The following is a 15,229-nucleotide window of genomic DNA, read 5'->3' as shown; positions in this document are numbered from 1 at the left end:
GTTTTGTTTCTCTCCAGGTTACTAAATCTCTCTATGTCAAAGTTTCTCCATCTGCAATATGGGAATAAGAATACCTGCCCAGAGGATGATTTTGAAGAACAAATAAGATAATATGGAGCTCAGAGCAGGAGCCCACTGTGTGGGTCTCTGTGCTACCCCACTAGAATCGCATGTGGCAGCTGCTCAAACATCCATTTTATATAGATTAAGAAACTGAAATAGTGAAAATCAGAGGTGAAACAGCCATCCACCAAGGCTGCAACTGAGACTCCCATTTGGAGTCACGGCCCCGGCCAGCAGGGCTGGCACCTGAGATGAGTATCCTCCAGCGGCAGGTAACTAACGGTGGGGTGATCGATGGATGCAGAGGGTCAGGTTCAGTCCACAATGGGGCCAGAGCTCCGCCCCGGGGAGCAGGGGCATGGCCACCATGGGACCTGGGAGGCGGTGGTCACCATGGGGACTTGATGCCTGGGTTTTTCTTGGCAGCTTTCACACTGAGTTTAGGGAGAGTGAGCAGCCTCAGATGTGGAATCCAGGGAGTAGCCCAAGGAGATGAGGACAGCCTGACTCTGAGCCAGGGATAGAATCAGAACCAACTGCTTCTGGTTCCCACACATAATCTTGTCTGATAATAGTAGAGTTAATCATAAGTGAGATTTCCAGAATAAAGCCCACCCAGACAGAGTTCCCCAAATTATACCCTCTCTGTGGTAATTGCAGAGCTGTTCAGGACCTACATCTGGCTTATAGCACAATTCTATGAGGACCAGATAAACTGCCACCTCTCATTTGATGGAACAAAAGGAAAATTATACACTCTGATGGCCTGGCTTCCCCAGCTTGAGGCAATGGAAAGGCGTCAAGCAGACAGTCACAGGTCAGTGCCATCTCAGCTGTGTGGATCTGAGAAGGCATTCAGCCTTCATGTGCTCAGCTGCAAAATGGGAATAACAAAGTTACCTATTGCCCCAGACTGCTGCCAAGATCAAATGCCATATTCACAAGTGAGCAGATAAAGATCTCTAAAAAGAATTATAAAATTTTGAAAATTAAAATGTTTTCTACATAATGATTTTGTTGTTATTGAGCAAAAATGAAAAGGTCACGTTTTAACAAGAGTGTTCTATGGCGTTATCCTTAACGCTCTTCCACAGAAAGTGAAGTCACTCAGTCGTGTCAGACTCTTTGCGACCCCATGAACTGTAGCCTATCAAGCTTCTCCGTCCATGGGATTTTCCAGGCAAGAGTGCTGGAGTAGATTGCCATTTCCTTCTCCAGGGGATCTTCCCGACCCAGGAATCGAACCCGGGTCTCCCACATTGCAGGCAGATGCTTTACTGTCTAAGCCACCAGGTTTGCTAATGATGGTTATCTCAGGACGCTGCAATTTTACAAGTCACCAAAGAAAGTCTTTGATGTCAGAGTAAGTGAGCTCTGCTTCCTGAGGTAGAGAAGTTGTGGTGGTGGTGGTTTAGTTGCTAAGTTGTGTCTGATTCTTTGTGACCCTATGGACTGTAGCCTGCCAAACTCCTCTGTCCATGGGATTTCCTAGACAAGAATGCTGGAACGGGTTGCCATTTCCTTATGCAGGGTATCTTCCCAACCCAGGGACTGAACCTGCGTCTTCTGCATTGCAGTCAGATTCTTTACCAACTGAGCCCCAGAGAAGTTGACTCATTGTGTATTATTTGACAGATCCATTCATCAAAGATGTACAGAGGGTCTGCTTTGTTGTTGTAGCCTCAGTTGTAGGAGCTATAGATGAAACTTGGGTAAGAAAGCCACCAAGGGGTCCTTGAAACCAACTCCCCAGGCTGCACTGTGACCAAATTTGCTCTGCTCTGGTCCTGACCACCCACAGCCCCTGGCAGGCCGGCAGCTGCCCCAGATCTCCAGCAGGGCCCATCCTCACAGTGGCCAATATCTCTGCCCCTCAAGAAAGAGGCCCGGTGACTGCAGCCTAGGGCCAAGAGTGGCTGGAATCAAGACAAGGCAGTTGCTACTAAAAGGGTCCCCTGATCATAGGAGGGTCTTCATCCTGAATGAGGCAGAGTTCAAGTTCAGTGAGCTTTCCTCTTCACACAGACCTGGGGCTGAACAGAGCTCATGCTTAGATCTATGATTCTTTCCAAGAGCAATTCCATATAGCCCCACCTCTACAGAGTGAATCTCCTCCCCTACTTGAGGGAAGCCCCAGCCATTTCCCTGAGCAGACATAAAGTATTCTGACGCCAGGCTGATCTGCCCTTCCATTTTCTTTCCATCTGCCCAGTTAAGTAGTCTGGGAGTCACCAAAATCCTTGGCAGTCTACTTCTCAGGCTGAATTATTTAGTGTAACTCTAGCCCAATGCCTTTGTTGGCCTGGCAGGATAATTCAAGTCTAGTTGCTGATCAACAGAATAATTCATGTTGGTCTTTGGGCTTGTGAAAGTGTGAAAGTGTTAGTTAGTCACTCAGTCGTGTCTGACTCTTTGTGATCTCAGGGACTGTGTGCCCCACCAGATTCTTCTGTCCCAGGGATTCTCCAGGCAAGAATACCGGAGTAGGTTCCCATTTCCTTCTCCAGTGGATCTTCCCAACCCAAGGATCAAACCCAGGTCTCCTGCATTGCAGGCAGGTTCTTTACCATCTGAGCCACCCGGGAAACCCCTTTCGGCTTTAGGATCCTATATATGGCTTCCCAGGTGGCGCTAGTGGTAAAGAACCCGCCTGCCAAAGCAGAAGACAACAGAGACACGGGTTGGATCCCTGGGTCAGGAAGATCCTCTGGAGGAGCAAATGGCAACCCACTCCAGTATTCTTGCCTGGAGAACCCATGGACAGAGGAGCCTGGTGGGCTACAGTCCATGGGGTCTCAAAGAATCGGACACAAATGAATAACTAAACAACCAGTGTGTGCATAAGAAATAGGACCCAAGACAGAGTCATCCACCTGCCCCTCAAACTGACCACTTAATCCCTCAAGACCTTGAAGAAGCTTTCCTGATTTCCCCCTGTACTTGCTAGGTCAGGTCACATTCTTGAGATCGTTTATACTCTTGTCCACATAACCCCTAGAGGGGTTGCTCATCCTGCTAGGCAGGCAATCAAAGAATTGCTTTCGCCAGAACTACTCTGCTGAATATAAATGTTGCTGAGTGGATGAAAGGGAAGGGCCATGTGCCTGGGTGAGTTCACTAAGGAACAGTCCAGGAAACACTGCCTAGTCTTCTAGGGTCGCCTCTGGGGCATCAAGTCACACTCTGTTCTGAGAACTCCCCCAGTGGTACTGCAACCTGGCCCAGTGTCGGCCTCCACCTCTTTTCCAGCACCAGCCAAACGGCTGGAGGTCAAGTCTTACATGACAGTGAAGCTGGGGTCCCTGTCCCAGCACCCAGATCTCCACTCACTCCCACGGCTCACCCGACCACATGCCCTTGTGACCAGCGGCCCAGAACACAATGCCTAGTGAGCCTGGCCCCGGGGCCCTGACTCCCCAAGCTGGAGCCCATAAAACCAAGAGCGTCAGGCAGCATGGTGGTCTTTCCTCTGGCTATTTCAAAAATACCTAGAAAACTCTCTACCTCCAGCTAGAAATTATGTTGCGATGGGAGGTTGGAGAGGAACAGAAGAGAGGTCAGCCCTGGGGTAAGAAGATGCACTTCTGGCAGAGTCGGTAGGGCAAGAGGTAGAAAACCCCAGTGGCTCTATGGCTTCCATGTTCCATGTCACTGAGAAGCCTGAGGCCAAGAAGACCACAGCCCTACTTGTCTCTGCTTTGGTCAGTCTGCAACTGGACTGTTTGGCTTTTGATTTTCCAGGAGATCTGGAGCTCACGCTTTCAGGATCCCCCTGTTCAGAGGAGGGCTAGGGAGGACTCTCCCTCCCAACCACATCTGGGAGGGAGAGTCAAGCACTGACCTGCGGATGACTGGCTCAGAGGGTCTTACACACTGAACTCAAACCTCCCCAGGGCAGCAGACAGCAGAGAGCAGGGTAAGGCCCAGGCTGCAGGGCTGAGACCCCTAGGTCAACGTTCCAGGAAAGTGGCCTTTCTCTAGGAAAGCTGGAAACAGTGCTTTTATAAATGAGCAATGCCCTGTCTTTGGAGGAGTCTAGGCAAGAGCAGAATTCTCTGGAAGGAACTCATCAGTGGGAACTTGGACTCAGTTGACTTGGACATCTCTCCCACTCAAGGAGCCCTGGGTTCTGAGTCTGTAGATGGGCTGAGTTGATTACTGAGGGAGGGTCTGGCAGCAAACCTCCTGCCCCCGCAGGGCATTCCTGAATGGCTTTCATCGCTGGGCTGTGATGGGAGAACAGTAATCCCAGGCTCAGACCAAAACATCTTGTGGTGGGGTCTGTGCTGTGAATACATCCTTCATCCCTCCTGCCACCCTTCCAGCTCCCCATAAGGACTCACTGGGCTGGTGGCAGGGGGCAGGAGGGGGAGTGGAGGCTTGCCCAGCACCAGCCCCAGCCCCAGCTGGGGTGTGTCAGGCCTCTGTTAGAGGGGGCAGCTGGCATCTGGGACTGTCTAATGTGACTTCCAGTTGCTTGGAATCCTCCCTAATAGCCATGACTTCCGGGGGTTCTATGAAGGAACCGCGAGAGACCATGGCCGTCTTGATGCCTCTCCAAGATGTTAATCTTAGGAGCGATGACGTTTCAGATGAAGTCACTTCTAAGAGAAACCATTTCCCATTTTTTTAGTTCCTGAATAAACTAAAAGTTTAAATAGTTTAAGGAATTCACTAGCTATCTGGATTAACTAATTAACAACTAAGCAAGCGGTTGGGGTCTCAATTTTCTCATCTGATAAAGATCATATAATCCAGAACTGACAGTCTGTGATCCTAGAGCTGGTTCTACATAATGTGTGTGTGTGTGTGTGTGTGTCTATGAGTGTGTGTGTGTGTGTGTCTGTGATTTCCCATATGCTCATGTTTAATCATTGGCATGGGCTTCCCAGGTGGCTCAGTGGCAAAGACTCTGCCTGCCAGTTCAGGAGACTTAAGAGATGTGGTTTGATCCCTGGGTCAGGGATCCCCTAGAGGAGGAAATGGCAACCTGATCCAGTATTCCTACTGGAAAATTCCATGCACAGAGCTGAGCCTGGTGAGCTACAGTCCATGGGGTCGCAAAGAGTCTGCTACAACTGAGCGGCTGAGCACAGGCAAGGACAGTCATTGGCACAGGTGCCTCCATTAGCCAATGAAACAGCACACTCAGGGCCAGTGACTCCACCTTTGGTTCTGGGCTGGAAATGAAACAAAGAAAGTCACCTCTACCTGTTGGGACACTGAGAATGTTAACTCCTCCAACTTCCAATTCACTGGACTAAAGCTATCAAGCCTAGTTTCCTAACTGGTTGTGTGGAAGGCAAAGTGATCTCTTATAAAAGATACTGTGGAGGGAGCTTCTAGCTTTGGGTACATGTACCTAAGTTCATGAACATGCACACATAGAGATACTTCTAGGTACAAGTTGTTTTTGAGGGCACAAACCATATCTGATTCTACTTGATATTTCTATTAATGCTGCTGCTGCTGCTAAGTCGCTTCAGTCGTGTCCGACTCTGTGCGACCCCATAGACGGCAGCCCACCAGACTCCCCCATCCCTGGGATTCTCCAGGCAAGAACACTGGAGTGGGTTGCCATTTCCTTCCAATGCATGTAAGTGAAAAGTGAAAGAGAAGTCATTCAGTCGAACTGACCATAAGACCTGGCACAAAGCATTTGATCAATAAACAGTTGGTGATGAATGATGAAATAAAAGAATAATACTGATCCTCCTCTACTTACTATGGGTTTATGTCCCAATAAACCTGTAAGTTGAAAATACTGTAAGAAGAAAATGTATTTAATAAACTAACCTACCAAATCTCATAGCTTAGCATAGCCTAACTTAAACACCCTCATATCATTTACATTAGCCTATAGTTGGGCAAGATCATCTAAAGCAAAACCTGTATTATAACAGTGTTGTCCATCTCATGTGATTGAATACTGAATTGAAAAATAGAATGGGTCTGGGTACAGAGTGGCTGTAACTGTGTTGGTCGTTTACTCTCGTGATTGTATGGTTGACTAGGAGCTGCAGCGGCCACTCCATGGTAACATAAGAGTGTGTCACTGCATATCACTAGCCCTGAAAAAGATCAAAATTCAAAGTATGGTTTCTACTGAATGTGTATCACTTTTATACCATTGTAGAAGTTGAAAAAGCAAAAGTTGAAACGTGTGAAGTCTGGGACCATCTGTACTCATAAAACCCACTGGGGTTTTATTGCCAGTGTACTGAAAACATAGCATACCCTGATCCAGCTACTGCTCAGCTCTTTAACTGTGAATGTTTAGTTAATAACTAAAATAACTTAAGAACTTTATATTGGAGAGAGCGAAGGGGCCTGAGGCTTGGAGGGGAGCTGAGTTCTTATTTTGCTACTAGTGATCTGAGTGACCTTGGGAAGCACCCCCAGACTCCAGGGACCTCAGTTTTCCATCTTTATCCTTTTGTTAGTTTAAGCTTTCCATCTTTAAAACAAGGAGCTTGAACTGAATGACATGTGGTCTCCATCCCACTTCTGGCAGTAATAGAAATTTAAAACAACAGTGAGTGTGTGCATGCTCAGTCGCTCAGTTGTCTGACTCTTTGCGATCCCATGGACCATAGCCCACCATGCTCCTCTGTCCATGAGATTTTCCAGGCAAGAATACTGGAGTGGGTTGCCATTTCCCTCTCCAGGGGGTCTTCCCAACCCAGGGATCGAACCGAGAACTCCAGAGTCTCTGTTGTCTCCTGCGTTGGCAGGCAGATTCTCTACCACCGAGCCACCTGGGAAGAACAATAGTATTTTACAGGAAAAAAAAAATCTTAATTCTAATAATGGCATTGACTTTTAAATTGTAAAAATCTGCCTGCATGATCTTTGTTTTCTATTTATGAACCTGAATTCCCTTTTTTTTTTTTTTTTGGTTATTGTCTAAGAAGCAGTAGGGAATATTCAGACTTACTCAGGGCCAACTTAAAAAGTCTGGCATGCACTTGTCCGGCTAGTGAGCCCTGACTTCAGCCAGAAGAGCTCTTGATAAAACAATGCCAGGGACACACACCCGTGACTGCTCACAGGACACCCAGAATATATCTGGAAACTAGAGATATATTGAAAGCAGCCTTTCAAGGGGATATTGAGCCCACTGGTTCCATCCCAGCTCTGCTCCAGAGCAGCAGGAAATAGTGGGAGACAGGAGCTGAGCAACATGGGTATGGCTTTCAGAGTCCCCTTTCCAAAGCCTGGCCACCCCACCTAGCTTGTGTTCCAGAAGTAGAGGGAGGAGGCGTTTCTCAGGATGACTATGACTCTACCAGTGGCCAGCCCACCCCGCCAGACCAGCAAGCATGGATCCCCAGAATAAGGTATTTTCTGTAGGTACCTCTGCTACCACGTGCCCTACAAGCATGACATTCTGCTAGTCTCCCTTAGAGGAACGAGCAGGGTACTGGGCATTGCAGGAGGGCTCCAACCCACCAAGATCAAAGACGTTGAACCAGAGGGAGAGAAAAATCACCCCCATCCTGAGATGGTGCACCAGCTGTCTGTAAACTCATCCTTAGCTAGAGGATTCCTTGGATTCATCTCTAAAGAACAGGAAAATGGTTGACATCAGCAAAAGGCACTCTGAGGGTATCCTCAGCATCCTTCAACCCAGGAGGAAAGATGTCCCAAATTCCTTTAAGAGGGAGGGTGGGGAGATCCTATTAGAACCATACTGGTGAGGCCACTGTTTATGAAGTGTGCCATAAAGTGTCAGACGGGTAGGGAAAAAGTCCTCCCCATGGCAGTGACAACATACTGCAGTGACAGGCAGTGTGAGGTCACTGGCTGTGGTGGCTTTGCCACTCCCTGAGGTCACTTCAGGGCAGATGGAACCAAGCAAAGAAGCAGCTACAGACATGTACCAGGTGAGAAAGAGGAGACAGCACCTGGATGGCTGCCCCCGCAAGCTGCCCAAGAGCCCACAGGGCAAGTAGGTTTGCCAGGTAGGTGCCCAGAACCAGAGATTCTTCCTTGCTTCTGCTGGCCCACATGATGGATTGACAGTGTCTCCTTCTGTGGGCAGAATCAACTACATAGCTTGTGAATCCAGTACAGAATGAAAAGGTGGCTCCCCATTCAAAAATTGAGAACTCCAGAATGGCAAGTGCATTATATTAAACTTAGGTCAGAGCTCTTCTGAGCACCAGGTTCTGTGTGACTGCACAGGTCACCTGCCTTGAAGCCCGCCACATCAGTAGGGATTTTCCGATTCTGTGTATTTCCTTTGGGAATTCGCCTTCATAGTTTGAGGACAAGTTAATCAACAGTGTTTCTCTCTGCTTTAAGGAAACAAACTAAAGCAACTAACGTGCCTCCGTTCCAGGAGTATTTATTGAGCACCTGCCTCATGCCAGGCATGCAGCGATGAACAAGGGCCGTGCTCTCATGGTCCTCACGTTCTAACAGAAGCATCCCTCCTTCCCCAAACTTTTCAGACAAGGCCGGTAGGCCAGCGGACCCCAAGCTAGCTTCTCGGTGAAAAGCCAGATAGTTCAACACTAACTGTCCCTTGTATTCTCTGCACATGTGTTATTTTTGCCTCCCCAGCAGGGCCACAAGCTCTTTGTCTCATGAAAAGTCCTCATTTGGTCCATCATTCAACAAATGTTTGCTCAACACCTGGACCAGGCCCAGGTCTAGATGCCAGGGATACAAGTCATTATAAGACCTGGTCCCTATGCTCCAGTAGACTTCATTCTAGATGGAGTCAGATAACAGATGAATGACTACATTGAAGAGAGTTGAGAGTGATAAGGAAGGAACAATGTGGGATTTTTTTTCATTAATTTTTTTTTCCTTTTAAAATTAAAACTACTTTTTGTTTTCATTAATTTCTCTTTTTAATTGAGACTACTTTTTCATTGTAATTTTTTCCTTTTTTTAATTAAAACTACTCTTCTTTTTCTTTCATTAGTTTTTATTTTTTAAAATGAAAACTACTCTTTTTTCCATTCAATTATTTTTCTTTTCTTTTTTTTTTTTAAAAAAAAGAATGTGTCTTCAATACAAGAGGAAGATAGAGGAAGTCAGGAAATGCAGATGAAGTCTGAGCCCTGCTTTGAAGATTTAGTGGGAACAAAACTCAGGCTTGTGTCTTCAGGGGGACCTCTCCAAGGAGCACCCCTAGCTAGCTCCTCCCCTGTCTTCCCCTCATCCTGTTCTTCACCAGCACCTGGGAGCACCATCAGCAGTTCTCGCCTTCTGAGAGCTCCACCACCTGATGCTTGAATTCCTTCCACTACATTTTGAACAGGGGTCAACCAGCGGCAGCACAGACATGTTCATGGACGCAGGGCTCATGACCCTTGACTCATGTTCTGACCACTACAGTAGCCTGTATGATGCGGGACCATTAATTAGCAAGATCAGGTGTCAAGACATGAGCTGCATCAAATCCCACATAGAGACTTTTAGCCTGTCTGCCCTTAAGATGGAGCCCCCAGATATTTTCATCAGGGCCTAAACTCATACCTGGTAGCCCTAACCCATTGAGTTTCTCTCTCTCTGGTTCCTGAACTACCAGGATCTGATGGGCTAATCCCATCCGATGGCCTATTCTACTGCCCTCCAGAAAGCAAATTCAGGTCCAATGCAAGTCCTAACTCCTTGAGCTCAGGTGGCATGTTAGCCCTTGGCCTATTGACCAAGGCGGGGAAGTGGGGGCTCAGAAATCTTAGTGTGGTTTGAAGAGGATGCACCAAAAGTCAGCTCATCCCAGTGTCAGTTTCCAGCCCAATCTCTGAAACTAGCCCTTGCTTCCAAAAATGATAAGGCAAGTGACCATCTCTGACCTCGCCTTCCACCACTGACTGCCAGAGTACAATGTCCCCAGGCCTGGAGGTCACCAGGCCACCAACCCCCAGATTTGGCCCAGAGTCCTCAGATCTTGGAACTTGGCGCAGTTGACTTAAATATCTGTTTCCCAGTCACTTGGAGAAAACCTGCCAAAGTGAGATGGGAACAGCCAAGTCTCTGATTGGTTGCTGGCCCTCCCCAAGACACTGACCCAGATCCAGTCAAGGTTAGGCATTACCAGGAACTTAAGTTCAAGGTCAGCTATCCGAAAAAGCCAAAATATGGAGAGGGTGCAGAGGGAGAGACTCACCTTTGAATGGGAACTTCTATACCACACCCCTGTTCCTATGCTCTGTCCCTGATGATTAGATTTTTCTGCTCTTATTCAATGAGAATGTAAAAAATGACAAACAAAAGTGGAGCCAACTCTGAACAAAGACCTCTGCTCCAGTCTAATCCTGTAGTTTAATTAAGCTCAGCTCCTACCTCTGTGCCAGGAGAACCAGTTGGCCCAGCTCACTTGCAGGAAGTTTGGTAAACTCCTGCAGGAATAAAGCTCTGGGCTCTTGCTCTCAGAGGCGCTGCGGTCAGGTGATCAAGTCTCCTCATTTCTTTGTTTTCCCTTTCATGGTGGGGTGTGGAGTCTGCTGGTTTTGCTAAGCAGCATAATAGGCAGGGACTTAACTTTCTCAGGTTACAAACATAGCAGCTGAACCCTGGGTCTTGCACACACAGGACTAATGGCTAGATCTTTCTAACATTCGTTCCCTATCACTTACGAGCTGTCAGCATTTTTCCTGGTATTCTTGTCATCTGGAGAAGTTACCAATTCTTCTTCACTCTGTGGCCATGTCAGAGAGGAGGGTGGGCAAGGTCTCCCTGGCCCCGTGCGCTGCCCACCTGCTCCTCGTTATGTGTTACTGGGTCAACAGACGGATATGTGGTCCGCCCAGACTCTGCTGAGGACTCATGAGCTCCATACTCCTAGGAAGAAAGCCTGCTGGTCCCCCATAGTTTCCTCTTGGCATTCAGATGGCTCAGCTTCTGCCACCACATCCTGTGGGACCCAAGCAGTGGGTGCTTCTTCCCCGAGTGCCAAATTCATCCTGTGTAACCAAATCACTGCCGATGGTGACTGAAGCCATGAAATTAAAAGACACTTACTCCTTAGAAGGAAAGTTATGAGCAACCTAGACAGCATATTAAAAAGTAGAGACATTACTTTGCCAATAAAGGTCGGTCTAGTCAAGGTTATGATTTTTCTTGTAGTCATGTATGGATGTGAGAATTGGACTATAAGGAAAGCTGAGCACTGAAGAATTGATCCTTTTGAACTGTGGTGTTGGAGAAGGCTCTTGAGAGTCCCTTGATCCGCAAGGAGATCCAACCAGTCCATCCTAAAGGAGATCAGTCCTGAGTGTTCATTGGAAGGACTGATGTTGAAGCTGAAACTCCAATATTTTGGCCACCTAATGCGAAGAAGTGACTCATTTGAAAAGACCCTGGTGCTGGGAAAGATTGAAGGCGGGAGGAGAAGGGGACGACAGAGGATGAGATGGTTGGATGGCATCACTGACTCAATGGACATGAGTTTGAGTAAACTCCGGGAGTTGGATGATGGACAGAGAGGCCTGGCGTGCTGCGGTCCATGGGATCGCAAAGAGTTGGACACGACCGAGCAACTGAACTGAACTGAACCCTGAGAAATCTCCAGATTATCAAGGACCCTCTGAACTGAGATATTATTCAATAATTTAGCAGTTACCAAGCAACTACTACATGCCCAACCTCTAGCTGGATGCTGAGGTTGCAAAAATGAGGATGATGTGATATCCTGAGGAGCTTACCGTTGAAAAAGTCCTTGACAAACAAATGAGTGGTTATTATTACACACTGATTTATCCAGCAAGATTTATCCCACTCCTACTTGTGCTTAAGGTGCTAAGATGAATCCATGAGAGGGAAGGTTAATCAAGATTTACTGGGACTTAGAATGCGCTGGGCTCTGTGCCGAGTACTTGGTTTGATCTTGTTTAATCTCCAAAATTATTTCCATTCTACAAAGAAAGAACCTGAGGCAGACGAGGGTAAAAGTAATTGGTCCAATAATGCTCAGATCGTGAAGGACAGAGCGGGGGCCTATAAGCCTCAACTTTCCCACCAAGCACCCTGACTTCCCTGAGGGTGAAAAAGATGGGCAATACAGGAGAAGTGACGTGACAGAGCAGGGGCCCACCCCTGCACTGCGCCACTCCTGCCCCTCTTTCTTGAGGTTCCTGGCAGACTCCCTGAGCTACCATCTCTTCTCACATCCAGCTGAGGATAAGAGGGTTACAGGTGCCCAGAATTGGTCCATGATCCCCGCTGTTTCTGGGCCCTGCTCTGCACCCCACCCCACCCCACCCCACGGCCCATATCACACCCTATGATGATGCTGGGCCTTCTGAATTCCCTTGGCTAACTGGTGAGCCTTTTTATAATTGTTCACTAGGTCATGGATGGAGGTTGGATCGTATCAGTCTACTGCAGAACTCATGGCATTTTGTGCCTGATTAGTAGTCTTTTTCCTTTTTGAATTGTTTTTGCCTTCACGGCATTTCATCTTCGTGCGTTCAGATTTGGCAGGCAACCAATGATACAGTCTGTAATTTCTGCCATTACCCATGAAGTAAAAACTTTGAATAATTCTCTGTTGGCACAGCTACACACACCTTCAGAGATCCCAGACTGGCTCGTTTATTCTGGTGTTATCTTGTACATGTAGCTTGGATCTCCATTTGGTCTAAAATTCTAGACTTTCTGGGAGGAAATTTGTAGCCACAGAATTGCTCAACTGAGAGGAAGGGAGTGGATGGACTGATCTCCCTATTTACAGAGTCAGCCTGGTTATGCGACCAGATATCATGCTTTGCCATATTTGGCTGTTACGGACGAGTGTGTATTTTACAAGTGACTGTTTTTAGCACTCATATAAATAATACTTTTTATTCTGTCAGAGTCCCATTTATAATCTCTCTACCATTAAATAGCACACACATTCCTGCATTCCTTTTAGGTGCCTCCAGAAGGTTTCAATTGCTTACCCAAAGGTTAAACAAGTCCTGGAATCAAATGAAATCAATCATTAACAAAGGGATGAGAAACTTGCTTCTGGGAAGACTTGTTTCTTCCCTTTTCAAGATTGAAGGGAGAAGAAAAATAGCCCCAAATGACAGCCAGAGGACAGAGGTCACACAGAGTCATTAAAGCACAAGACCCCTTAGAATTGTGCTTTCAGATCATGGTTTCTAAAATGAAAATCATGGCCAGTTATGCCAAGCTCCCAACCCGGAAACCAAAACTGCCCAGCTCCCTCTGATGCTTGAAGCTCAGCCCACAGCAGAGACCAACCACTGAGGACTCCCAGACCCCCAGGTGGTCCTGTGCTTCCACTGCCTGATCATCTTGGGGTCTCTAGGAGGACCTCCCCAGAAACCTCACCAGGCCAAGAGCACGTCGTGATTCCTGTGAGGTGGGGTACAGAGAAGGCCTTCCCTAGTTGCTGTTGGCACCCAAGGCCTGGCCTCACAGAAGCACTTTCCTAACTTCCCTAGACTCAGCCTCTGCAGCAAAAGCAGTTGGTTGCTTGTCACTGCTGTGTCATACATAACTCCTGTCAGAACAGAGTGATTTATCTGCTTGATTCTGAGTATCCAGTATCTGTGGATTGTGCGACCCTTCGTGCAGTCCTGTCATTTTTTTAACCGACCTTTCTCTCATGCCCCAGAGCAGGTGTTCTCAGCCTTTGTCACTTCCTTGGGTCTCTTAGAAGTGGGTGCTCCCTAAACTTCTGTCTCTTGCTTAATCAATGCATTCACTCTCTTGCTACTTACTGAGGTGCTTGTATGGGTCAACACCTACTGGGCAGTAGACACACAGCAGTGATGGAGCAGACATGGCCTTTGTGCTCACTGTGGGGGTTCAGTTCAGTTCAGTTCAGTCGCTCAGTCATGTCCAACACTTTGTGACCCCATGGACTGCAGCACGCCAGGCCTCCCTGTCCATCACCAGCTTCCAGAGTTTACTCAAACTTATGTCCATTGAGTCAGTGATGCCATCCAACCATCTCTGTCATCCCCTTCTCCTCCCGCCTTCAATCTTGCCCAACATCAGGGTCTTTACAATCAGTCAGTTCTCCACATCAGGTGGCCAAAGTATTGGAGTTTCAGCTTCAGCATTAGTCCTTCTAATGAATATTCAGGACTGATTTTCTTTAGGATGGACTGGTTGGATCTCCTTGCAGTCCAAGGGTCTCTCAAGAGTCTTCTCCAACACCACAGTTCAAAAGGATCAATTCTTCGGTGCTCAGCTTTCTTTATAGTCCAATTCTCACATGCATACATGACTACTGGAAAAAACAGCTTTGAATAGACGGATCTTTGTTGGCAAAGTTATGTCTCTGCTTTTTAATATGCTGTCTAGGTTGGTCATAACTTTTCTTCCAAGGAGCAAGCGTCTTTTAATTTCATGGTTGTACTCACCATCCACAGTGATTTTGGAGCCTCAAAAAATAAAGTCTGACACTGTTTCCACTGTTTCCCCATCTATTTGCCATGAAGTGATGGGACCAGATGCCATGATCTTAGTTTTCTGAATGTTGAGTTTTAAGTCAGCTTTTTCACTGTGAAGGTTAGGACCTGACCTGCAATCCCCTCTCACTCCACAAACTCTTCCTGGATCATCTCATTTCTTCTCCAAGGATTTCCATTGCCACTTGTGCCCTAATGACTCCCTCTTGGTTCAGCTGACCCATAAACTCACCCAATTCTGTGCCAGACAGTGCCTGTAGGCATCCTGACTTGTGGTTGGCAATGAGGAAACCAATCTCCATGTAAAGTGGGATGGCTGAGCATCACAACCACGACTCTTATCCCACAATGCCTTTACTTGGTGATCCTTTCTCTGATCCCAGCTCAAAGCACCATGGCGGAAAACCTCAGAAGTGCTGCTTCTGTTTCCCACCTGCCCAGACATGAATAATATTCTTCCCAGTTGGAGCAGAAATTTCCCTCCCTCCCCACACCCCGTTACCACCCAGCAATACCTTAAATTCACCTAGAGTACGGCCTCAGAAAGACAAAGGAATTCCCTTTCCTTGTTGCCTAAGGTCTAATTTCTAAGACCACAGTTCCTATCCCCTCCTGCAAGGGATCTTCCCAACCCAGGGATCAAATCTGCATCTCTTATGTCTCCTGCATTGGCAGATGGGTTCTCTATCATTAGTACCACCTGGGAAGCCCAATACAGACATAAAATAGAACAAATAAAGAGCCTAGAATGGGGCCTGATGCCTAGTCAATAAATAGTAGCT

This window comes from Capricornis sumatraensis, chromosome 1 (assembly GCF_032405125.1).
Source record: "Capricornis sumatraensis isolate serow.1 chromosome 1, serow.2, whole genome shotgun sequence".
Lineage (NCBI taxonomy): Eukaryota > Metazoa > Chordata > Mammalia > Artiodactyla > Bovidae > Capricornis > Capricornis sumatraensis.
Note: the sequence above shows the minus strand (reverse complement) of the source record.